General features: G+C 38.8%; 1 pseudogene; it reads left to right on the top strand.

Moving 5' to 3' along the window:
* Positions 1–8,684: 8,684 nt before the first annotated feature.
* LOC102911455 (rRNA 2'-O-methyltransferase fibrillarin pseudogene) lies at positions 8,685–9,682 on the top strand (annotated as a pseudogene).
* Positions 9,683–26,090: the final 16,408 nt, after the last annotated feature.

Raw genomic sequence — 26,090 nt, 5'->3', positions numbered from 1 at the left:
GACACAGTCTCTCATTGAATCTCAAGATCACTGATTTGGCTAGGCCAGCTGCCCAGCTATCCTCAGGGATCCTCTCGTCTACACCAGTCCAACTTTGTGATTACAAGCCTTTGTGTGGATGCTGGGGCATCCAAACTGAGGTCATCATATTTGTGGGACTAATATATCATCAACTGAAACATCTCAAACATTTCATCTCCAAAAATTATTAGTGTAGTAATTGCATATACTATACATTTGTATTGTAGGTTTTTATGGATACATGTATGTATAATGCATTACATGACAATGTTTACATTGTGAGATCATCGACATGCATATGCTTCATCAGTAACTGCAACTTGGCCCATGATTGCATCCTAAGGGCAAAACTCAGCTCTGAGTTTGGCTGTGGTTTCTCTCTTCCTCTAGACCTGAACTCTTTCTGTTTTCATTGATAGTCTCCAAGTTTGGGCACAATTATCTTCCATGAATTCCCTTTTAAATTCAACCTCCTATCTAGGACATAGTTTTCTTTCTCCCTTGGATGTTGTGTGCAATCTCATTCCTCATCTATCTATATAGCCTCAGCTCCAGTTAAAATATTTCTCTGGAAGCCACAATGTGTTTGTGTGTGTGTGTGTGTGTGTGTGTGTGTGTGTGTGTGTGTGTGTGTGTGTGTACTTTCTGCCAGCCTTTAATTGAGTTGAATAGTTGGCAGCAATAACTAAATCAAGAGTGTAGCCCTATTGTAAGAAAGTCTGTATCCAGTGACTTAATTACCTTGGCCATCATACCTATATGATCATACATGTATGGTGGCCCAGTGGCTCAAGGCAGTTTTCTTTACTTGAAGAACATAGTTCATAGAGCTCAGTGTACTTCTTGTCCACAACTCAGTGTACTGCTCATTTATAATCCTTCCCCTGTCAATTACTGCTTTTGTTTTGAAAGTGCATTGGCCTTCAAGGTCTCTCAGAGCTGCTATCTAGCCTTAGGGAGGGAGGAACAGGTATGTATAAAGTAACTACACAAGTCTGTAGTTCAGGCAGAGGCCACATTCATTCCCCCAAATAGGTTTTTCTGCAGGTGAAATATCTGCCATTAGAGAAGATGGCATCATGACAAGGCTCTGAGGAATGTGTGGTAGTATTTCACCTGTGGCTCCCGAGAAAGGCAGCTGGGCTTGTTCAAGCTGTTTCCCCTTCATGCTCAAGGCAAAGAAAGGTCTCCAAGGCTCTGAACAAGTTGCAAGACTTCTCTGTGAATTATTTCACTGATATCACAGAATTATTCAATTGTGGCTTCGTATTTTACTTGAGAAGCAGGTAGAGTTCTGTGCCTTGAGGATTTTTAGCTTCAATCATTCAATATTATCAACTTTGGTGGTTTTTTAAATTGTTTTTGTTTGTTTGTTTTGTTTTTGGCAAATTCACCATTCTATCATATTAAATATATTTTTAAAAGTCTTTTATTTTCTTTATTTAGTTTGAAACCTGTAGGTTTCTCTCTCTTTCCTCCTCCTCTCTCTGTCCTTCCCTCTATGCAGAGAATTTGTTCAGTCTGTTATTAACTATATAGCACTTATAGGACTTCAGTTTTCTCTTATTGACATTCTCCCACGATGTACTGTATAAATATATTGGAGATGGGGCTGACATCAACCCCTATCCAGACACCTTTGCAGGGAGGCAGCCTGAGACATGCTCAGCTATGTCAGGGACAGGTAAGGTCATAGCCTTGTCTCCAGAATAGAGCTCTTGCTTAATTCATGAGATGTACTGTTTGTGCTTGAAATCCTTGAATTCTGTATTGTAGCAGTTACTTCTTCATCCTTTTATAACTCATATTCTCCTTCCAGGGCAGGGTTGTTATTTATTATTCATGAATAGGTTTACAGTTCTGAGAATATCATGAAATTGTATACCAAAATTTATGTTTATGAGAATATTTATTTTATTTAGTACATAATTTTAATCAGGGTGTTCAAAATGCTATGGTTTCAAAAAATAGAGGACTTTTAATCAAGAAAAGACAACATCCATAATTATTTGGTGCAAAAGCTTGCTTTTTGAAATTAAAAAAGATATGAGAAGTTTAAAATCCAGATCCAGGGGCTTCTGGACTGTCATTTATGCTTTGGGCCTCTCTCTTTGGTGGCTGCAGACTCACTGCTTACCAGCCTGGTCCAAGTGTGAGCACAGTCAAGAACTTCAGGTAACAGCTAGATTGAGGACAATGGAAAAGGCTTTCCTGAACACCAGTGGCAAAGAAGGGGAATAAACAGCCAGGGCATTTAACCAGATGACCTTGTTCAGAAGGTGTGTGTCCTTCACCAGGGTGTATTCCCTATGGAGATTGTCTCTGCCTTCTTCCTGCCAATCATGAATATACATTGTGGTGTGTAAAATGAAAGCTCATTTTGAGAGTTCAGGTGGGGGCTCTTCTCCTCTTCCGTTGTTTGTTGTCTCAGGATGAGCCTTCCCAATGATTGACACTGGGAGTGAGTTGCTTGCTTGTGTGCCTGTCCTTCAAATCCATGCTCCTCATGAAATTGGTCTTGAGTTCCTTCCAGCTCCCCATAATTCATTTCTTTTGATTTCACTTCCAGCTAATTCTTCAAATCTGAAACGACACTTTCGGGCAGAAACATAGGTATTCCTTTAAATTTGAACTTTCTTTTCAGCTGGGAGACTTGTTTGCAAGATTCATTGAAGCAATAATGGTTCCTGCCATAGACAGGAAAGTGATCATTATGTCCCACAAAGGCTGGCTATCCATTCTTCATAGCTGCTAAGTTTTGAGTCTCAGGAAAATGCCATTTCTGTAAGCATCTTCTTCCTATCCGACCCTAGAAATATAGAAAGCAAATGTATCCGATGACATTCATTTGGTTACATTTGCACACCTGTGAGTGCCAATTTCTGAAATTTTATGTGGTGCCCACATGTCGTGGCCAACTCACTTCACCAAAATACCATTTATTCATTCGCTCAATTATCTTTACATAGTCATAGGTATTCCAAGCCTGTGGTGGGTCACAATCACACAGCACTAAGATGCCTTTTCATCCTTTCTACTGCTTCTCCAGGAGGACTGAAGCAAGAACTGAAAAAGCAAGAAAGAAATGGCTGAAAAATGAAGTGGTACTTCCTTAAAACTAAGGTGAAATCCACAGATCACATCTTCTGAAAGAGAACTTTATGGACTTTAGGGTGCAGAAGAGGAAGATGTCCTTCACTGTAGGAAGCAGAGAGGGCAGATGTTGGAAGCCAGAGCTATGATTGAAGAAGGAGCCTTCTCTGTGTATAGGTGAGAAGTCCAAATGATAAGTGTAGTAGGTGTGTCTAAATGGCCACTCCAGAGCATCACCTGCTGCTTCCAAAAAGCAAGCTAACCTTTAAGACGGAGAGATAAGAATTCGTCTTTAATGCTGGCATTTCCCCTTAGACAATTTGAATGACATTTTGTAATGTGTACCACTTCACACATAGCAACAAAGTAGAGCAGAATTATCCATCCCCCAACGACTAAAGCATCAAAAATTCAATGCATCTGCTGTGTTCTTATCATCTTCTATTTACTCCTGCAGGGAAAATGATGAATATTTCCAATTTGATAACTACAAAAGAGAATTATTATAGTAAATGTAAAAGTGAAGTCAATATTAAACTAGAGGCTTAACCTTAATGATTATTAAAATAAAATCAATTGTTCTAATTAAATCTGGATGCCATTAATTTAAACACACACACACACACACACACAGACTCACACAAGCTTTTTCAGAGGCAGATGAAGCCCAGGAAACTGTAAAACTGAAACACAAGCACATTCAACCTTTACTTAATTCAAACATTCAATAAGTGTTCCTCCCTCACCCTGCATTTTTTTTTTTTACTTACTGTAGAACTCTAAAGCTATATGATGATGCAGCATGATCAAAGAATAATGTCAAGACTTAAAAGAGATATTGTCTTAGGGGAATAATATATTAAATGTGCTCAAACCAAATGTACTCAGTGTGCTGGGAAACAGCTAATTTACATTGGAGAAAATTTAAAATTCTTCAAGAAAAGGAACCCTTTGCATTCTGAATCTTGAGGACCAAGAATGACTTTATAAGGAATAGTCCACAATGGCAGGGTGTTCTAGATGTGAAACATGATGAACATGGTTTCATTATGTGTGTGGACAGATGGCTCTGCTCACTACATTGATTATGCTGAGAGAGCACGTTCTAGTCAACTTTAGATTTTTCAACTTGTCATTGCCTAGAATCACCTGAAAAGGAAATCTCAGTTGACGGACTTCTGAACCACATTGGCCTGTGGGTTCATATGTAGAGCTGTAGGAGTTTGGCATGATTATTATTTAATGTAAGACGGTCCAGCCCACTGTGGGTAGTACCATTCCTAGGAAGTTGGGCCTGGGCTATATAAGAATTCTAGGGAAGCATGAGTCTTCAAAATAACCAACAAGTCATGTTCCTTTACAGTTTGTGCTTTAGTTCCTACCCTAACTTCCCTCAAGGATGGAATGTGACCCGGATGCATGAGCAAATCAGCCCTTTCCTCCCCTAAGTGATTTTGGTGAGACTGTTTGTCAAGCAACAGAATGAAATTAGTTATGTGAAGGAGGGAAAAGAAAATGGGGAGGAGGCTCCAACTGGGGAGAAGGGAAGTCAATACAGAAAAGGAGGGATGAAAGATATATAACAAGAAGGGTGTTTAATACAGTCTCAAGGAATCATTGTTTTATAGTTACCAAAAATTATACACAGCACACACACACACACACACACACACACACACACACACACACACACACCACATGGACAGATGGACAGACAGCTTAAAGGAAGTTAAACCATTTTGACTGACAATACTCCATAGGAGAACCACAGAGAAACAAAAATCTCAGTACAAAGCATGAGAAACCTCTTTTCAAATGGTTGATGAGGGTAGTCCATGTGATCCCCAAACAATGAAGATTATCGATGCAGCAGTTGGTTGCTTCTCAGTGGTTTAGAATGGTTTCCTATTGCTGAATAGTTCACACACTTAGAAAACATGACTCAGATGAGTTAAGCTGGATCTACTTGCAAGCCTCTTTTCTATGCCAGCTGCCAAATGAGCAAAGCAATCAAGCAGCCATGCCCAGCTGCAATACCTACAAACCACAGTAATCATCAACATGGCAAGGTATACACAAAGGTACAGGAAGTGGTCCTCACAAGTCAGTGGCACCCAACAGCTATCTAATTGGACTTAAGGCCTACTCAGAAGAGGGTATATAATGCCTGGTAGTGAAAACCTAGCTAGTTTCCTGGGGCTATTGGGGTCATGGACCTTAGAAAAGAATCTATTACCACCACTTTGCTAGACCATCATGCTTCTTTATTACATTCAAAATTGTATTCTTATACCCCCAGATCAATGCTGCTTCTACTCCAATCAAAGAAACTTTTCTTTCTTCCTTCCTTTCTTCCTTTCTCTCTTTCTTTCTTTCCTTCTTTCTTTCTTTCTTTCTTTCTTTCTTTCTTTCTTTCTTTCTTTCTTTCTCTCTCTCTCTCTCTCTCTCTCTCTCTCTCTCTCTCTCTCTCTCTCTCTTTTGTTTTCGTTTTTTGAGACAGGGTTTCTCTGTGTAGCTTTGGTGCCTGTCCTGGATCTCGCTCTGTAGACCAGGCTGGCCTCCAACTCACAGAGATCCGCCTGGCTCTGCCTTCCGGGTGCTGGGATTAAAGGCCTGAGCCACCAGCCAGGCCCAAGAAAACTTTCTTTACAACAAATGGATCACAAGTGGATACAAGGTAGAAATCAACAGATAGTGGGGATCGGTGCCTCAATAGATACACGTACATCACGGCTCCTGTGTCTACGGCTCTGGGAGAAAGATTCTATGAGCTAGAGTAATAGGAAGTCGCTGTGAAACCTAGAAATGTCAGTATAAACAAGACCAGAGCAATGGCAAGATCAATACACATGTTAGTGTGGAAGGGAGACATTTTTTGTGGGAAAACTAATGACTAGAGGGAAAAAGAGAATCAATCTCTCAGGGATGAGTCCATTTATTGTTTGCCCAACACAGATTGGTCAGCCTTGAAGCAGTATGTACATAAACAATAAAAATAGACTCAGCAAATTTTGTTTACATACATTTATGCATACATACATGTGGGTACATATAACAATAACAACAACAATAATAATGGAGAAATCAATTTGAAATTGGGCAGCATTGGAAGGGTTTGACGAAGGGTAGCTGTGGGGCTGGAGGGAGGCCAGGGGAGAGGAAAGCAATGTAATTCTACTTCAGTTATGAAAATAGAACAGAGAGGCAGGAGTTGAAATAGCTGTGCTGATGCTAAAAGGCCAATATTTACTGTTATACACACTACCTTGGCATCTTTTCATATGTTGATATCTTGGTAAATGCTCAAATGTCGCTGTCATATTGAAGTGTCATATCTTGGTAAATGCTATGGTAACATCATGAGATTTGACACTGTGATGATGTTGTGAAACCTGAATTATGAGTAACAGTGCTTTCTCAGGCTCTGTTTGTCTGCTTTTTCCTTTTTGATCTTCACCACACAAACCCTATATCACTGGATTATTTTGTTAAAATTTAATGCTTTTTGGTGGGACATGGTTGCTTGGCTTTGGAAATTGACAGGATTAATAATCAAAGTAGGCATTTCTAGTTACACAGTAGACAATGGATTGATTGCTGGAAAATCTGCCAGTATACACAGAAGACTCAACAGAAACTGATTCAGAAAGAGACTAAAATATAGCACAATTGCAAAATTGAAAATCTGCACAAGCACCAAGACATTATTGATGTATAAGAACAGGTAGCAAAGGTCACTATCATCTCAGCCTAACCAATCTGAATATAAAGGAACTAATAAATCTTGGGAATGGACCTATATTATGTGATAATTCTGATTAATTCTTTAGTTTTCCAATGAAGACTGTTTGCCTAATCTTGATGTTGGTAATTGCCCTAAGGTGGGTTCCAGGGCTCAGCAGTCTCCTAGAATTTGGAGCACACAGCAGGATAAGGACACTAGTAACACAGTGGGGCACATGTAATATCTTCAGCATTACATTGAAGTAGAAGAAATCTGAATTGATTTATTCTGGCTCAATTCATTTTCTCTACCTTTCAATAACACTTGTGCCTCCTGAGATTGTCAGATTAAATTGCCTTCGACTTGCAGGCAAAGCATCTCTGGACTACACATCTTCCACATTAATTGACTGCTTTATGCATATATTTCTTTAAAGTTAGCAGTCTCCTATATCATTAGTACAATGGAATGTAACAAAGTAGGTAACTTGGAGCCAAGTACAATGACAAACATCTGCAAACATACCATGTCACACTGAAAACTTATTTTGTATACTAACTCAATAAAAATATCTTTAAAATATAAATTAATAATAAACAAAATTTACTTAGTGTGTGTCTCATTTAATTTCAGACCTTTTTAAAGTGGCATAATAAACTCTCTACCTCCAGATTATTTTTTGGTCAGGCATGCATGTATTTATCTGTGTTGGCAATTTATCCAATCACATGATCAATATTGTGCAAGTGAGTAGATATGGAACTTTTCATAATTATCTCAATTTTCTTTAAGTGGGTTACTCTGTTTCAACAATATTATCTTGAGATATGAAAATGACATCACAAACTTCCTCAGTCTGAGCATTTTAAACTCACATCAATAGGTTGAAAAGGTTTGACCTTGTAATCAAGGCTCCCCATAGTAGTTTCTTGTTGCTGTGACAGAACATATACCAAGAAACAGCTCAACAAAGAGGTTGAGGAGAAGTCAGAAGCATGCACAGGAGAACAACATCTACAGCCAGGAATGAGAAAGCAATGGATGTTCAACTCACTTTCTCCTTTTATTCAGTTCAGCAGCCAGCCTGTGGAATGGTGATGCCACAGTTAAGGTGAATCTTCACACCTCAAATAAACAATCTAGATAATCTTTAACAGGTATACCCAGAGGTTGGTCCCTTCAATCAAGAATCTCTTCAGTCTCTTCTACATCTTTTCATGTTAGCAAGCAACACTAATGGTCACAACTCTCCCAATTAATGTGACACTTAATTGTAGATGAACAGTCTTATTAAATAAGAAACGCAGAGGCAAATGCAGAGTTAATAGCCCAAGAGGTCAGAGCAAAAGATAAGAGCTAAAAACCTTACTCTTCACTACCACTGCTGTCCTACCTCTCCGCAAGAGACCTACTTCCTATGTGTTTGTCCTTTTTATAGACTTTCTGTTCTGGCTTCTCATTGGTTGTAAACCCAACCACATTACCTCCTCGTCACTGCCTGTTTGTACAGACCTCCAGGTCTTCTATGGTTGGTATTGAGATTAAAGGGGTGTGTCTCCATGCTGGCTGTATTCCTGAACACACTGAGATCCACCTAGCTCTGCTTCCCAAGTGCTGGGATTAAAGGCGTGCACCACCAATGCCCAGCATCTGCTATGACTTGCTACTAGCTCTGACCCCCAGGCAATTTTATTTATTAACATACAACTAAAATCACATTTCAGTACAAATAAAATATCACCATACTTAATAGCATAAAGCATGATTTAAATAAACTTCACTATAAAAACTTACAAATAGGAGGGGACATTGCAGGTTGCTGGAGCTGGGTGACCAGAACGCAGTGATGAAGCCAGGTTTCAGCCCCCGTGGGGGCTGGTGGGGGCAGCTTTGGTGGCAGAGGTGGTAGAGGAGGAGGAAGAGGCAGATGAGGAGGCTTTGGTGGGGACGAGGAGGCTTTGGTAGAGGTGGAGGTCAAGGTCAAGGTGGAGGTGGGGGCTTCAGGGGACAAAGAAGTGGACGAGGAGGTGGATGAGGTGGAGGCTTCCAGTCTGGGGGTGGCCAGGGTCGAGGTGGTGGCCAGGGAGGCAAAAGAGGCAACCACTCAGGGACGAATGTCATGGTGGACCCGCATCGGCATGAAGGTGTCTTTATCTGTGGCAGAAAGGAGGATGCCCTTGTCACAAAGAATCTGGTCCCTGGAGAATCCTTATATGGGGAGAAGAGAGTCTCTATTTCAGAGGGAGATGACAAAACTGAGTACCGAGCCTGGAACCCCTTCCGTTCCAAGCTGGCAGCAGCAATCCTGGGGGGGCGTAGACCAAATCCACATCAAGCCAGGGGCTAAGGTGCTCTACCTTGGGGCAGCCTCAGGCACCACCGTCTTTCATGTCTCTGATATTGTTGGCCCAGATGGTCTGGTCTGTGCAGTTGAGTTCCCCCACCGTTCTGGCCATTACCTCATCAATTTGGCCAAGAGGACTAACATTATTCCTGTGATTGAAGATGCTCGGCATCCACACAAATACCACATGCTTATCGCAATGGTGGATGTGATCTTTGCTGATGTGGCACAGCCAGACCAAACCCGGATTGTGGCCCTGAATGCCAACACCTTCCTGTGGAATGGAGGACACTTTGTGATTTCCATTAAGGCCAACTGCATTGATTCCACGGCCTCAGCAGAAGCTGTGTTTGCATCCGAAGTGAAGAAGATGCAGCAAGAGAACACGAAGCTCCAGGAGCAGTTGACACTAGAGCCCTATGAATGGTACCACGCTGTGATTGTAGGTGTGTACAGGCCACCTCCCAAGGCAAAGAACTGAAACGCAGAGCTGTCTGGATTGGAAGAAATGTGTGTTGCTACTGTTGCATGTGTAGTTTTTTTTTCCTATTAAAAGACTCAACTGTCAAAAAAAAAAAAAAAAAAAAAACAAACCTTACAAATAGAAAACATTATTCACTGAAATAAATCAGACCCAAAGTCTACACATCTCAATGAACTCCCATAAAGTTAATAACCATTTTGAACCTGTGGAACTTTCTATTGAATTGTTCTTTTTCAACATTAAATATAGTTTTATGCACTTACCTACCACTTCAAAATGAAAAATCCATGACCGAGTCAAAACATCACTTTTATGACATAACTGACCATCTCAGGTCCCTCTAGACTCATAGCCATCTCACATTACAAAATGTATCCTGTCTGACTTCAGATGTCTTCATAACCTTTAACAGTTCCAATACTACTTAAAAGTTTGAAATCTCTTTTGCATCTCAAGGCAGTCTCTGAACTGAGAGCTCCTATAAAATTAAAAACAAGTTGCAACTTCCAAGACATAATGACTACATGACGAGGCTTATCATATCAATAGGCCCATTCCTCAGAGTAATTTATATATCAGTTGTTTATCTTATTAATGTAACAAAATATCTGACAAGAAGTATTTAAGAAAGAGCTTCTTTTTTGCCTTAGAGTTTGAGGGGAAGCCCATCATGGGGGAGAATATATATAGTGGGAAGGCAAGGCAAGGCTGGTTACATTCATTTAAGTCAGAAAGCAGAGAGAAATCTATGGATGCCTGGGAGCAACCTTTTACTTATATTCAGTCCAGGAGCCCAGTCATGGGATGGTATTGCCCACAGATAAGGTGAGTCTTCTCACCTCAGTTAATATAATCTAGGCATACACAAGACCTTGTTTCCTAGGTGATTATAGATCCTGCCAAGCTGACAATCCTAAGTGTCTTATCATCATGTTTTAACTATTTCATGAAATGCATATGACACCAATGGCATGGATGAGAATCAGAATAGCTACAATATCTAAGACAGCTACCATGACCTCTTTGTTCTCACACACAGCAGCTAGGAACGATCCTTTGCTGTGAAGGACTCACATGATTAGACTGAACACTTAAAACTCAGCATATTACTACCTTAAGGTCAATATCCCTAATCAAAATAACCAAGTGATTTTTGCTATGATATGCAACACATGTTTTAGGTTTTGGTATTTAACAACTGTAATCCAGCTGAAACATAGATGATTTTAAGCAGTTAAGTGAAAATGATTGGATACATTTGCTTGCAAACTAACTTTAACCAACAAATCCAGGTTGAGAAGCAAAGACAGAAGTTGGCTTGATTGGGGTTGTGAATGGAGAGTTAACACTTAGGTCTTTAAGTAAGTTAAACATCTCCAAGACATTTCAAATATTATTTGTGTCTTCATCAGAGAGTAGATGGAGAAAAAGTTTTCTTAAATGGAAATGAATAATTAGTTCAAAATATACAATACATACAATACAAAATATACAATTGCTATAGAGCAAATTGCTGAGTAGAAACGTGGTGCAGTTGTTTCTATTTCTCAGTTTAATCCACGAGCAAGGATGATACCAGGTTGTTATCTCTCTCCTTGCATTAAAAAAAAACTGTGAATGAAAGAAGGACTCTAATATAAAATGGGAAATTCTGACAGTTCTAGAACAAAAAATAGGGAGTTCAGGCTAAGGGATAGTTATATGTAAGGGCTTTATGAACAGGCCTCTGGTTACTCAGGAAATAGGACCAATAATCAACAAATGGTATCTCATGAAACTAAAAATCTGTACAACAAGGAAACAGACAATAGATTGAAAAGGCCCACAGAATGTGAGCAAATCTTTGCTAGCCAGAGATTTGGTAGTTGATCTGTATCTGGTTTATACAAATAACTAAAAACTAAACATCATGGAAGCAAAAGTCCTGTTTAAAAACTGAGCTGCCCAGCTTTGCTATGAGAGTTTGTGTCTAGTCTTATTGTATTTTTGTTTTGTTTTGTTTTTCAAGACAGAGTTTCTCTGTGTAGTTTTGGCACCTGTCCTGTATCTCGCTCTGTAGACCAGGCTGGCCTCAAACTCAGAGATCTGCCTGGCTAGGTAAAGGAACCAGCCTAGATAACTACCAACTGATGGATGTATAATAAAAATATAATACATAAACAAGACAATTCTATTTAGCTGTAAAGAAAAATGAAATTAGCTGTAAGGAAAAATGAAATTACAAAACTTGCAGGAATATGGATAGAATTAGAAAGTATAGTTAGTTCACCTAGGCATAGAAAGAGAAATGCCATGGTTTCTTACACATGTAGATAAAAGTTTTGAATCCTTAGATCTATGCTTATCTTAGAATTTCTGTAGAGACAATGAAGATAGAAAGAGACCATGTAGCTATACAACATTTGAGAAAGTAGGAGTGTGAATGGGATACTGGGTGTGGTAAAGTTTAAACAGGGAAAAAGGAAGAGGAGAAAGCAGTGGTTCTCAAAATTTCTAATGCTGTACCCCTCATGTTGTGGTGATCTCCAACCATAAAATTAATGAGTTGCTACTTCATAACTGTAATTTTGGTACTGTTATGAATTGTAAATATGTGAAGTAAGAATTTGAGGTCTGCTCCTCAGAAATAATTCAGTCCTTATCCTGTAAACCTAAAAGCCCATGCCTAGAGAAAACCTAGGTTGCACATGTGAACTTACTACTGTTTGCTGAATAGATGTGCTATTTACCCTAGATCACTGTCACTCTCCATTTTGGTCAGAGAAGCCTATTTTTGCAATTCATGGCAGTGCATCACAAGATTCATGGTAGCTCAAGATGCTGAGAATAAGTGATTACTGTGTGCCCAATCCTAAACATGGCATCTGTATCAGCCTCTCCAAGGCTCAGGGGACATCATAGAAAAGGAGCAAAACAATATTGGACACAAATGATGTGGAGGGCTGTTCAACACTATCTTCTGAATTGGACATGGCCATTGTAACTTACAGCAGCTGTGGTTGAGTGTACAAGTCTGGGCCTGTTAATATTCAGTCATGTATGGGGGGAGTGAGTAGAGGCTCATGGGTACCTACCCCTTTACCCATGCCCATGCTAAATACCCTGTTTAAACTGAAGAGATCACAAAATGAAAACAAAAGCAAGACATGAATGTGGGAAGGGACTGGTAGAGAGGGGAGGATTGATGAGGGTGAGAAGGGGTTAAGACAGGGTGGGGTAAGTATGATCAGAATGTACTATATAAATTATGACATTGTCAAATGTTGTTGGAGGGCTTCTCTCCAGGTTCCCCAAGCCCCGCAGTCCCACAATCCACATATAAAATAATCACTCAGATGCTTATATCACTTATAAACTGTATGGCTGTGGCAGGCTTCTTGCTAACTGTTCTTTTATCTTAAATTAACCCATTTTTATAAATCTATACCTTGCCACATGGCTGGTGGCTTACCGGCATCTTCACATGCTGCTGGTCATGGCGGCGGCTGCAGTGTCTCTCCGCCTCAGCTTTCCGCTTCCCAGAATTCTCCTCTCTCCTTGTCCCACCTACTTCCTGCCTGGCCACTGGCCAACCAGTGTTTTATTTATTGACCAATCAGAACAATTTGACATACAGACCGTCCCACAGCACTTCCCCTTTCTTTTTTTTTTAAAAGGAAGGTTTTAACTTTTACACATCTCCAAAGTCAGCTTGGTATATTTGGGAATTTGGGCGTAGCTTCTCTTACTACTTCCTGCTGGAGGGGGGCGCTGTATCTTATGAGGACACAAAGAAAATTTTAGGATCATGGAGTAGTCCGTGAGACTGTATCGTCTGAGCCAGTTGCCTTGAAACGATTCCGGGTGTTGGATCATCTGGGCCATGGTGTCATCAGAGACCTTTCAGGTGGTCTTGGCTGGTCAAACTTGATGTATCTTAATCTGGAACAAATCCATAGCCTCTGGCTCTCTGTAGAAACAAAAGCAGAGCCTCCTTTCCAAAGCAACATATCCTTACATCCAAATTTTGAAGTCAATGTACCTTTAAAATATACATTTTGGCATAACTCAACAGCTTTTGTAATCAAATGTTTTTCTTCAGTTACAAATATCAAAGAGAACATAATCCAGATTCTCTGTGTGGTAGCCATCTTTATGTGGCTTATTTTTTATATTACCTTGAGCCTATTGCTTTAAACAGCAGCCTTTTAAGCCTGAAATGGAGCTGTGGCTGCTGGCTCCGCCCACTTAAGCTCCCCAAAATGGTGGTGGTATGGTTTCCACCAGCTCTGGGAGCCATCCTGGGTCTATGCTTTTATCAAAGCAGCGTGTAGCCCAGGAAACCTTTTTTTTTTTTTTTTTTTTTAAATAATAGTAAAGACTAAATCTACCACACAGCTTAATGTGCCGCTGGCAGGTGCCTCATTTCCGCCATACTGCCGGTCAAACGCACACGCCAGGAACCCGCCAGTGTTCAAACCCGTCTAGCTGCCCGTATGAGACAAGAAGCAGGAACCTGGTTTTGGCTCTGTTTAGAATTGGTTATTAAATATTCTCAGGTTTAAGGTGGAAACTCGAGCCGTTGGGCGCCATTTGTTGTTGGAGGGCTTCTCTCCAGGTTCCCCAAGCCCCGCAGTCCCACAATCCACATATAAAATAATCACTCAGATGCTTATATCACTTATAAACTGTATGGCTGTGGCAGGCTTCTTGCTAACTGTTCTTTTAGCTTAAATTAACCCATTTTTATAAATCTATACCTTGCCATGTGGCTGGTGGCTTACCAGCATCTTCACATGCTGCTGGTCATGGCGGCGGCTGCAGTGTCTCTCCGCCTCAGCCTTCCGCTTCCCAGAATTCTCCTCTCTCCTTGTCCCACCTACTTCCTGCCTGGCCACTGGCCAACCAGTGTTTTATTTATTGACCAATCAGAGCAATTTGACATACAGACCGTCCCACAGCAGTCAAATAATAATTTAATTAGTAAAATACCTAAAATTATTGAAACTCTTTAAAAAAATACACTCACAGACAATTTGGAGCTCAGGTCTTCTTTCCATGAGGCAAAAACCATTTAGCCTAGTTCAGTTAAATTTATAAGGATTCTAGCCTTTCTCTCATGGCTTTCTTTAAATTATAAGTCTTGGAGAGTATATTAGTGTTCCTTCTCCTCCATATTTGGACAAACTATAAATCCATTTTCTTTATCAATTTCTGCCTCCCAATTTAGCTTAATAACAGGGAAACTCTGCAATGAGTTTATGAAGTTATGTGCCTAGACACAGAGTATCACCGGCACTCTGCTCTTGTAGATAAGGATATTCAATCTTGGAGAGGTGTCAAGGAGTATTTTTAAGCAAGTATGTAACAAGAACTGGCCAAAGTAGGAAAGCAAATAATTGGAAAGAAACACTCTTCTTCAACTTGGTCCAGAAGGACTAAGGTGGACTTGTAACTTCCCAAGCTAAAGAGAGTAAACTTGCTTTCTTTAAAAACATATTTCTTTTATTTTCTGATATTATAATGCAATTGAACCATTTCCCCCTTCCCTTTCCTCACTTCAGACCTTCCTATATGCCTCCCCCCGGATGTCTTTCAAGGTCATGGACTCTGTTTCATTAATTGTTACATACATATCCTGAGGTTTCATTCCTACAGAAAGAACTACAAACACCTGAGGAATGCTGAGAACAGGAGAAATAGTCTTCCCTGTGGAAGAGTACACCAATTGGTTATCCAATGCCAAATAAACTTGCTTTCTTTTTCTCCATTGTTTGAAGAACTTTGTTACAGAAGCACTGGAAGTTGAATCTATAGAAGACTGTAAAGAAATCAAAACATGGAAGAGAAAAGGAAATATTGGTGGTAGGTAGTGGAACAGCTTTCATGAGATAGAAAGAGGAAGAGAAGCAGTCTGTCATTCAGAGAACATACCACATTGAGGCTGAGAAATTATACTAAATGCTACTCAGAAGAAAATATTATTTTCTTGCTGCTGGGAAATATGGGTCCAAAACAGAATATGATAAGAACTAATCAACAATCTATAAGTTTAGTTATTTTAGAGGTATAAGTCAATGAAAATATATTAAAGGTGAAGCAAGGATATGACTCTCTTGAATCTAATTACCAGAAACAAATGCCAACTAGATAAAGGCCATATGTGGTTCAAATGTGTAATAACATATAACTGTGTTCATTCTAATTATAAAACGTTAGTTCAACACTTAAATCAAAGAGTGAAGAAATTGAGCCATGATGTCTGTAGACCGCATAAGAAATAGGATCTCGTTGACAACAATGAGGCAAGGAACGAGAGACACAGTGTCACCGTCAGCTCTAACAGCCCATGGAGTCCATTTAGAGACTGCTACTCAGGGAAGATCAGAATCTAGACTTCACTGGAGAGAATAATGTCAAGACATGTCAGTATGGAATTCATTAAGAACAGTTTCCCCTCTCCATCAGTGCAAAATATAGTTCTCACTCCAAAGGAAGCAAGACAACTTCTTCTGGATCGGATATACAGGTAAGTGGTAAAATGCCCATTGAGGATAAATATAGCCAAAGCTAAGTGAATTTAGGTTCGTGATCTATAGTATTCCAACTACCCATAATCAGGAAATTCTAATTAGTCAACCAGTCTTAAAATAGTCATCATGGATGAGGCTTTTGGAGGAAACTTCAAAAAATCATAAATTTAAGAATCTGAGAGAGAAAGAGAGAGAGAGAGAGAGAGAGAGAGAGAGAGAGAGAGAGAGAGAGAGAGAGAGAGAGAGAGAAAGGGGAGAGACAGGGACCAGGACAGGGACAGGGAAAAATAGAGACAGGGACAGGAACTCTTGGCAAAAAGATACTCTATACCCAAGACATGTATTCCAGTTTGTCCAGAGAGAGAGTTGTGCTTAGGTCTGTAACAGGCACACATTGACAGTTTCAGTGGCTTCCAAAGTTCTATTGTTCAAAGGGTTTCTAAGGAATGTCCCTTTTCTTTTGGTAAATGAAATCCTAAGGCAGCTTCTGAGGAGCAGTGGACAAGGCCATGGGATCACAAGATGATGACACAGGCCAAAAGAGCAGAAGCCAGAGGTAGCTAGATAGAAGAAAATTTATAAACCAAGAACTTGAACTGAAGTGTCCCAAGGAATAGTCAGAAGAATGGAACCAAGGCCAGGTTCCTGACCCTTCTAGAAGATAAGACACCCTGAACTACTCAGAAGGTCATTAATATGATTATGTTTATCTAACTCCGGGAACTAAACCCCTTCAAAATTAGAGTGCAGCAGGAGGAAGCTTTCTGCCAAAGAACAAGACATACCATCACTGAGTCAAACAAATAGGTGTCCTGACCATCTAGACAGGGCAATGTCCCTCGTAGAAATAACATAAAGCCAATCTAAAGTGCTCTCTGATGCCATGATCCCTTTGTTCATTGTCCACTCTTACTCATTAGTTATATGCACTGCTCTGTAATGAACTCTACCTATCATCTGCATCACAGTTTTTTCACCTGTGGATCATGACCCCATGTGTTGTTTGTTTTTATTCTTTTTTTTGCTCTTTTGGGGAGCCCACCACTCTGCTCTTTAGTTAATCACACAGAGGCATATTCTTAATCATGAACGCCCAGCTTTAGCTTGGTTTATTTTCTAGCCAGCTTTCCTTAACTTAAATTAGTCCATCTGTCTTTTCCTCTTTTACTTCTGTAAATCTTACTCTTAAATCTGTAGCTTGCTGTGTAGCCAAGTGGCTGGGTAGATGGCCCCTGAAGTCCTCCTCCTTCTCTCTCATTCCTAGATCTCTCCTCCAAGATTTCCCCTTCTATATATTTTTCTCTGCTTGCCAGCCCCTCCTATCCTTTCTCCTGCCTTGCTATTGGTCATTCAGATCTTTATGAGACCATCAGGTGTTTTAGACAGGCACAGTAACACAGCTTCACAGGGTTAAATAAATGCAACATAAACAAAAGTAACACATCTTAAAATAATATTCTACAACACCCATGGAGTCTTAATTTCATCTGACACTGTCTCTGTCTCTGTCTCTGTCTCTGTCTCTGTCTCTCTCTCTCTCTCTCTCTCTCTCACACACACACACACACACACACCTGACAATACTAAAAGTTTTCTGAACACAACATGCAAAAGACAAAAACTGGGGTCGTGAGATGGCTCAGTAGATAGAATGATCTACCATGCAAGCCTGCCAGCCTAAATTCCATACCCAGGTCTCATGGTGGAAGGAGAAAACTGACTCCTGAAAGTTGTCTTGTAAACTCACAGTGTGCTGTGACATTCTCATAGCCCTTCCACCCATACACATACCCAACACACACACATATACATTCAAATAATAAGTAAAATGAATGTAAAAGAAAATTTCAATACCAAACACATAATGAAACTGGGTGTTTCTGGCAGTGTTTGTCTCATGCAGCTTCTCTGCTTTTCTAAACATATTACATACACACTTCATCTTTCAATCCTTCACAGCAGCAATGTTAATGAACACGGCTTGAAGTGCCTTCACTCAGACTGAAGACTAGTGTGTGGTACGTTTTGCAGTGAATTTACTGAGCATTAAGTGTTTTCTGTTCCTATAGCTATATAATGGTTTAAATACCAAAAAATGAAGACTTCTAATACTTTCCAACTGTCATTCTTCAGTATATAGCTAACTACTATATCTTTGGATTTTATTCAGTTAACTGTTTGAGTTTAAAAATTTCACTTTGAGTCACAATGCCAGTTTTTTTTTTATCACTAAATGAAAATTGGCTTGGGGTTCATACTGAAGAATTTCTACTAATTTCTGAAATGTTTGTAAGCACATATCTGCCATTATGTGTAATTCATATTTATTCAAAGCAATGTTATGCTGATTTGACTATAGTATTAAAATACTTGAAAATAACCTATATCCTGAAGTATTACATATTCAGCCAAGACTCATTTCTTTATGTAAAAATGAACATAACCATCTCACTAGTATGTAAATTTGATATTGTCTTTAATAAATGGTAAAATTAGATGTATACAGGATCTGTTTTTAAAGTATTTTGTGATTTATTACCGATAAAAGATCAATATACTTATTTTATATGTTTATATAGAATAAATATGAATATTTCTCAGGTAAAAAGAGGTCATGGATGGAAAAGTTGAAGAAGCCCTGATCTTCTCTTCAACTCCTTGTGTCTCTTTTGAAATCTTTCAATGGATGTCATAAAGACTGGGGATCCCAGAGGAACCTAGACAAATGGAATCCTAATATGTAAAGATTACAATGAAGAGTAGACATGTTTGACTTTTAACAATTGCTGTAATATTCTTGGTGAGATTATCAGAAAATTACCACTTTACATTTGGGAGAAGAGTAAGATTCAACTCAAAAGTCATACATACTTAGGTCTTAGGCATTGTTTATTCTTATTTGAAATATCTGTATAGAAAAGAATTCAGGTAATCTTCAGATTAAATAATGCTAGCCATTTTGCTATTCTTCACTGTTAGTGTGGAGAATAGACATGATTATTTGATGAGAAAGAGAGAGGGTTCCCAATGCAAGTCTGGTCTAGAAAGTGTCCCCACACAGAAAACTGTGTTGCTGGTCCTGCTGAACTGAAAATGGAATGATATGATTGTGTCTAACAAGAAATGACTGTAGTCACTACCACTAAGCCAATACCCTGCAAGGGCAGTCTCTGATCAGGGCCAAATATTAACCAGTTGGGATTGTCTTCATTTGTATAGCTGGAATTGAGTGATAGCAGTTGCATATAATATTGTCTCATTTTAACTAAATGAGGATTGCTCTGGGATACCCCCCCCCCCCGCCAAATCCATAGGTGATTATCCTGTTAGTGCTCCTATCACTGAATTCTCTTCAGTATAGCTTGTTTTCTTTTGATCTAAAAGATGCCTCTTTTACCCTTGTCCTACACCATCCCAAACTCAGTTGGTAAGGAACTTGACCAGACATAGGGGTAAGGGACTCCTTTCCTTTCTCATGTCCCATTATTTTCTCTCTCTTTCTATCATGCCTCAGTGCTGCTAATAAGTGTGAAAAGTTATTTGACAACATCCAACACTTATTCTTTGTGAAAATATTGAGAAATTAGAAATAGAAGAGTCTGTTTTTTACTTACGCACCCTACAGCAACCTGCAGCCAGTAAAGATAAGGAAACTAGATATGTTCCAATCAAATTCCTACAACGAAAAAGGGTAGTTTCCTTCACTCTTATTCAACATTGCCCTGCAGCATTAGTACAATAATATGAGAAAGAAAGCAAGCATGATATAGAGTGGGAAGGGGAAAATTAAGACACATAAAATAGAGAAAATGAGAGGGAATGCCTGTAGTTAGTGCTCTGGATTCTTCACAGATGTTGTACACTTCTTGAGAAAATGTTCCCTGAAAAGGCCCTGCAGCTTCTTTTAGATTAATTGGAATAGTTATTGTAATTGTTGGGGACTGTGAAATACAAGGTTGCTAATTTATAAGAATTTTTGATAGAACTGATACATAGAATAAGATTGCACTCTTTATGGAAAAAAAAGCAATGACTATCATTTAAAAATGCTTTTAATTTAATTTGTTCTTTAACAGTTCCACACATCTACATAATACATACTGACTGTTCTCACTCCCCATCTTCTTCTACCTCCTTGCTGCCCTATCCTTTCCCTTCTTCCCTCCAAGTCTTTCTCCCACACTCATATCTATTCACTTTGTTTTGTGGCTCACTATGTTTATCTAGACCCTGTGTGGGATATAGGTTTAGAGCTGTCATTTAAAAACCGGCAGGCTCAGCAGTGGCTACACAACTGAAAACAATGGTTTCCTCTCTGCTAGAATCTATCACCAGCCAGGTAATAGTTCAGCAGTAAGGGGTAGGATCCTGTAAGCTCTTCCCCATCCATGACTAGTTGTTGAAACGGGTCTTCTGCAGGGCCAGTGCAGGTAGCCATCATCGCTAGTTCATGATTGCTGTGTCTAGAGGACGGCATCCCCAAGTCTTTCACCCTATCATCTGGCTCTTCTATATTTCCTGCCCTCTCTTCTACAATGTTCCTTAAGCCTTAGGCAGAAAGGGATTGTAAATGATTTACTTAGGAGTGATCCCTCAACTGTCACTTATTCTCAGCACCTGGGGCAGCTATAGCTTCCATCTTCACCACTTTTCATTCAGCCAGAGTCAGATGGATTCAACGGTGCTGTTATCGTGGTCTTTTAGGATTATCTAGAAAAAGAAATTCTCTGCTACATGGCAAACTAAATTTAAAAATAAAACAGCAAGTACAAAAAGGTTTTTGTTTGTTTGTTTTTTGTTTTTTGTTTTTGTTTTTTGGTAAAGTTACTCCCCAAAGATACATGCTGAGTGGTACAACTGGTTTTAATTTGCCCATATACATTAAATGATGGATGTTTCACCATTCATGATCATTCTGAGCAACCTTGATTGAATTCATTGGGTCACTGACATAATAAGCAACCAAACAAAAACACCAAACACTGAGGATATTTTTCTTAGGAAAAAAATGGAGTTTCTGAGATTTTTTTTCCTTTGTTTTTTTTTTTTCTCCTGGGTTGGCTTTGACTTGAAATAGTTAGATTTTTTGTTTCTTTTCTTTTCATTTTTATATTGAACTTAATAGGTCATAATACACAAATAGATCTCTAATACACAAAAGAGAGTTCTTTATCCACTTCACTAGTACTGTTCCATTCAAGTTTTCTTGCGAAATGGCTTCTTTTGCTCTCCTGAACTTGGTGAACATTCCCATTCAACCTCTGAGACTCAACTCCTTGAAGGATTCCTTTCTGTAGATCATGAACAGAACCCATCAACACCTTATCTAGATGCTCATTTATATAATTTTAAAAATAGTATTTAAATCTATAATCAAAATGATATTTTTAGTAGGACAGAAATACAGTGGTGAAGCAATTACTTTTTTAAAAAGTTATACAATGCCTTGGAGAAAATGAATGGAGTACTTAGTGCACATTGGTTAAACATAATCCATAAATTCGGTTCTCTTCACTGGAACACTGATTAGGACAGATTACATTGATTAGTTTGTAATATGTTATGTCTTTGTAGTTTTCCATTTCCCCATGTGTATGGTGTCTTCTATGGAAAGTGCAACTCACTATCTTCCCATAGAGCGTGTGCTGTAGATTCTTTGTAAAGACAAAACTTGTTTAAGTTACCATTCTCCTAAATTACTAGATGAGAGAACCTTTATTCTTACAAAATCCATCTACTTTTAAAAAGACATATCACTGAATAAAAACTAGGATGAATATGTATGGGTAGGGGGCTATCAATTCATATTTAAATACATTCAATAGAAGCTATGAAATGAATAGATAATTAATTATAAGGTCAGCCCACTCTCCTGTAATGGAAATATACCATCAATTATGGATGTACAGAATGCTACTGTTCTCAGAGTACCACTGTAGATGCAGCTGCTGTGATTGAGTTTGTTGCATTGGGTCTGATGTTGGTGCACACAGTTAATCCCAACACTTGGGAGGCAGAGGCAAGTGGATCTTTGTGAGTTCTAGGTCAGCCTGGTCTACAAGAAAAAGTTCCAGGACAACCAAAAAAAATTTCTGTGTTGGTTGTTGATAGTCAACACACATTTTAATTGATTGGAACTCCTTTCTGAAATATTTTAATGTTCATCTTTAATTGCTCTCCCAATTGGTGTCCCAATTAAATGAAATAAAATAACATATCTAATAGTTTCTGAAGAACACTGGCTATGTAACTTTAGCTAATTTAATTTCAAGGTCACCTTATTTATAGAAAAATTAAGTAAATAATATTTACACAATTGCTCCGATTACACTATTGATTTTCAAATAGATTTCTTTTGGTAAGATAACTTATCACATATAACATTCATTTTGAAATAATATAATATTCTTATCAACCTTGTAAATAAAATATAAACCAGACTTTCCTACATAGCTATGTTGGCTAGTTTTATGTCAACTTGACAGAAGCCAGAGTCAGCTGAGAAGAGGGAACCTTAGCAGAGAAAATGCCTCCATAAGATCAGGCTACAGGGAAACATGTAGGACATTTTCTTAATTTGTGATTGACATGGGAGGGCCCATGCCATTGTGAATGGTGCCATCCCTGGGCTGGTGGTATTCAGTAATATAGGAAAGCAAAGAAAGCCAAGGAGAGTAAACCAGTAAGAAGCACTCCTCCATGGCCATTACATCAACTCCTGCCTCCCCGTTCTTGCCCTGTTTGATTTCCTGCCCTGACTTTCATCATTGATGGACTATGATGTAGAATTGTAAGGTAAAATAAACTCTGTCTTTTGATCATGTTGTTTTATCACAGTAATAGAAACCCCAAGACAATATAGATGGCCATTCACTGTTTACATGGCTTTTTCATTTATTATTTCTCTAAAGACTTTATTATTTTTCAACTATTCATTTCTTTCTGTGACTGTAGATACCCCTTTTCTTTCTTTTTTAAGTGTATGCACATTGTAAAACACCCTGGAACCTATTTAGAGGTTTTTGTTTGTTTGTTTGTTTGTTTGTTTGTTTGTTTGTTTTTCTGTCTGGACCTCTTTTACCGCATATCTTTTAGCCATTTTTGGCCATATGAGGATACTTTAAACTGCTAAGATACAGCTGGGTCCTCCAACCAGCTCTCCCTGCTGGCTCCTCCCTGCTCCCGCTATAGGGTCCTGAAAGCTAAGCCTAAAGCTTTCAGCCTAGTCAGAGATGCTTGACCAGGAGCTGCATTCAATCCCCTAAAGCTCTAGAATGTGGATACTTGCATGAGTGTGTGTCTTTGTGATGCAGCAGGCTTAAAAAAAAAACCAAACACTTTATTTCTTTTGTTTCTACTTATCATGAAAAAAAAAAAAGCTGTGTGCTATATGGTTGGGCTTCTTAAAGAGGAGAAGTGTCCCTTTTTTTTTTTAATGCTTTCTCAGGTCCTATGGAAATTTAAGCCCCACATTGAGTGCCAAAGTATTGTTGGCTGCTTTTTTTTTAACTCTTCTCTTTACTTTTTGGGGGGCCCACCACCCAGCTCCCAAATAAATCACACAGAGGCTTATTCTTTCTTATGCATGCCTAGCCTTAGCTTGACTTATTTCTTGACAGCTTTTCTTAACTTAAATTATCCTGTTGACCTTTTGCCTCCGGCCTTTTACCTTTCTCTATTTCTGTATATCTTTCTTTACTTCTTACTCCATGGCTTGCTGTATAGCTGGGTGACTGGCCCCTGATGTCCTCCCCTCCTTCTTTTCTTGCTCCCCGATCTCCTTTTCTTCCCAGATTTCTCCTTCTATTTATTCTCTGTCTGCCAACTCCACCTATCCTTTCTCCTGCTTTGCTATTGGATGTTCAGCTCTTTTTTTTAGACCAATGAGGTGTTTTAGACAGGCAAAGCAACAAAGCTTCACACAGTTAAAACAACTGCAACATAAAAGAGTGCTACACATCTTTGTATCATTAAAACAAATGTCTCACAGCATAAACAAATGTAACACATCTTAAAATAATATTCCACAAAAATACACTCCTCAAATTTGTTTAGTCAAGGATGCAGAAGTGACAGTTGCATGGATACAAAAGGAATTAAAGGTAACTGAACACAATTTTGGCTCTTGATTACAACATTAGAATTACAGAATTCTAATCTGCTGATCAGTATGCAGAATCTCCAACATAAATGTTTATTTTTCAGAAAAGTCTGGCTCATAATACATTTTTAAAGATTATTGTGACAAAATGTAAACTTGCTTAGTAACTTATTGTGGTACAATTCCATAAATATTTGCTGAATGTTTACTAAATTCAAATCCATTTTAAGCAGTATTTCTTAGGAGAAAAATGATGAAAGTTCTCCTCAACATCTCTCATTTTAAAGGTAGAACCGCTTATGCAAATATCACAGCTGTATTATATTAGCGACTATAGTAGATGTCCTCAAAATTCCACAGAGAAAAAGACTAAATAAGCAAATCCAGTCTGCTAATACTTACTGTAATATAAAAGTTGTGACTTTTCAGCTAAGACCTGGGTGTTAGGTAGAATTTGGACCAATGTGTCGTAATGTGGAAAGAACATTCCAGATTAAACACCAACCATGTAACAATAAATAATCTTAGGTGTAGAAATCATCTTCTGTGGTAATGATACAAACTGTGCAAAGAATTATTTATTCCATAAACCATCCAATTTAAAAAGGTCAACAAACTTCAAGAGATATCTTACAAAAGCATATACAAGTAGAAATAATCTCAAGTAAAGATACTCTATACCACATGTCATTAAGAGATGCAAATTAATATAACACTGTGTTCACACTACGCAATTATTAGGATGATTAAAATCCAACATGTTGACTATGAGGAGAAAGTAGGAGAGGTTCCTGGGGAGTATAATGGAGTATATGGGGGGTATTTTGTAACATAACTTGTTGAGAGCAGACTCTGATAATAATACAGGCTTGAGCATACTGATCTAACATGTCCTCCAAGACTCCTTGTCCTTAAGCATTCTGGCCCCCAAACACTGTAACTAGAAGGAAAGTGATGTGGAAATGTCTTTCTGTACGCTTCGAATATGTGTTGCTCTGATTGGTTGATAAATAAAGTTTGGGCCTATGGCAAGGCAGCTAAGAGGCAGGTGGGAAATTCAAAGAGAGAGACAGAAAGAAGGCTGGGAGAGATGCCAGTGAGCCACCCAAGGAACAACATGTAATGGGACACAGGTAAAGCCACAGAACATGTAGCAATACATAGATTAATTGTTATGGGCTAATGTAAGATATAAGAGCTAGCTAGCAAAAGGCTTGAGCCATGACCATGCAGTTATAATTAATATAAGGCTCTGTGTGTGTTTACTTGGGAGATGTAATTTGTCTCAGGAGAAAAGATTTGTCCTGACTGCTGGCAGGCCAGGACACAGGATATCTTCCTACTACAGAAAAGAGAGCAGAAAACAACTAAGGGTATTAATAAACTGCCCTTGAGAACAGCTAGAAGACAAATCATTTCTAACTAAAGCTACTGTTGTTTATCCCATGGCATAACAGTGCCTGACCTGGAAATGGGAATCTGGAAGCCAAACTGTGAAGAGAATCACTTCTGTTCTGTCCAGATATCTCTCCATCCAAAATATCAGCTGGCAGCCTCAGCTGTTTGCTCAGCCTCTCTGGTGGACGTTGTCAGCACCTGACTTGTTCTTGTCCATCTATCTAGATCTATCCACTACTTCTTATGTTTTCTTTTATTGTTAGTTGCTGCATACTCAATAAACTCACTCATTCTAAATCTAAAATACATCTATCTTAGCTTATTCCCTAACAACAACAACAAAAATGTTTTCCTTATCACTCATGGCTAGTGTTAAGGGAAAGACTGTCAGCATTGGGAAAAGGGTGTGATGG

This window comes from Peromyscus maniculatus, chromosome 10 (assembly GCF_049852395.1).
Source record: "Peromyscus maniculatus bairdii isolate BWxNUB_F1_BW_parent chromosome 10, HU_Pman_BW_mat_3.1, whole genome shotgun sequence".
Lineage (NCBI taxonomy): Eukaryota > Metazoa > Chordata > Mammalia > Rodentia > Cricetidae > Peromyscus > Peromyscus maniculatus.
This window is presented reverse-complemented; position numbering and strand designations above follow the sequence as displayed.